We start from the raw sequence: 1,621 nt of genomic DNA, 5'->3' as shown, positions 1-1,621 counted from the left end.
GTAAGTTACAATTTTGCTAATTTTTTAAAAATAAATCATTCAATTTTGTTATAAAGTTTAATGTACTTAGTGTTATTTGTTTGTCCAAAATTTAGTTTCTTATATATATTAGATTCTTAGACATTTTATGAAACAAGGCTTCCTTTTTAAAATTTTGTTCGTTTGTTTACTATTAAACACAAAGCTGTCAGTGCTCTGTTCATCGTGGCTACCAAAACTTGATTCTTAGCGTTCTAAGCTCTTAAGGTTATCTCTGAGCAATGGGGCTTCGTTTTTAATTTAAAACATTTTTGTATCGTTTAAATTTTATATAAAAGAATGTAAATAACTTGTCTACGACAATTTTGCAATTGACCCGGCAAACCACTTCAAGCATGAAGGTCGAGGGTTCGAATACTCGTCACACCAAACATGTTCGTTCTTTCAGCCGGGTGGGCGTTATAATGTGACGGTCAATCCCACTATCCGTTGGTAAAAAAGCAGCCCAAGAGTTGGTGGTGGATGGTGATGACTAGCTGCCTTCCCTTTAGTCTTACACTGCTAAATTAGGGACGGCTAGCGCAGATAACCCTCGTGTAGCTTTGCGCGAAATTAAAAAAACAAACACTTTTGCAAAATTTCTATCGCCCTCTTGTGACTATGGAGACAGTTTCAGTTCTTATTTATTTGTATGTTTGTGATAAATGATTTTTTTAATTTATAATAAAAGATATAGTTATATCGGTAGCATTTTATTGATAACTATACCAAGCAATTTATTATAGGTACTAACTGAAAGTACCCGTTAAGCAAGCAAAAACTGCATGAAAGACAATGTTATTAGATGTTTCTCTTTCCTTCTGTTATTAAATACCTCATTAGATACTAACTGCATACACTGCTTTGTAGGATGTAATTACTGACTCATTTAATTCATTAATTTCTTGTGTCTTTAAAAGTTAAAGCTAGAAATCTATTTTTTAAAAAAAAAGTAGAAATGTGCCTTGTATTAGGGGGTATTTTATTTTCTTCCTTGGACAAAAAAAATCCAAAAATAAAGTAGTTCACGTGCACGTCTGACAGTTTCCAGTTACCACACCAAAATTACACACAATGGTTCGTCTTTACAGTAAAAACATTGACTGCAACACATTTAACGCCGAAACAAACATTTTGTATTCCATGTTACCCAAGAAAGTTGTTAACTGTTAACCTGGGTTTAGGGCCGTTAATCTACCCAAGATAGCTGTTAACCTGCGTTTGAAGTTAGCGGTTATGTCAGAGGCCTCAAGGTATAGACGTGGCTATCCTAATTTAGAATTGCTGACCAGAGGGAGGGCAATCATCCTTCAGCAATGTCTGCCCACACGACTATTATTAATCTAATAGTGGCTGTCACAGAACGGCTGGTATGGGTACTAACACCTTTATTGATAAGCGGAAAACAACGTTTCGACCTTTCTATCTTCATGTTAACAAAGATGGCCTAGGAAGGTCGAAACGTTGCTCTCTCCTTATCAGTAAAAGTGTTAATACCCATACCAACCGTAATGAGATACATTTTTATTTCAAGTGGCTTTCTCGTCATCAAGAGTGGTTGTTACAGTTAAATTGTTTCAACAGTTGAAAGATCAGAGTTTGT

This window comes from Tachypleus tridentatus, chromosome 13, assembly GCF_004210375.1.
Source record: "Tachypleus tridentatus isolate NWPU-2018 chromosome 13, ASM421037v1, whole genome shotgun sequence".
Lineage (NCBI taxonomy): Eukaryota > Metazoa > Arthropoda > Merostomata > Xiphosura > Limulidae > Tachypleus > Tachypleus tridentatus.
This window is presented reverse-complemented; position numbering follows the sequence as displayed.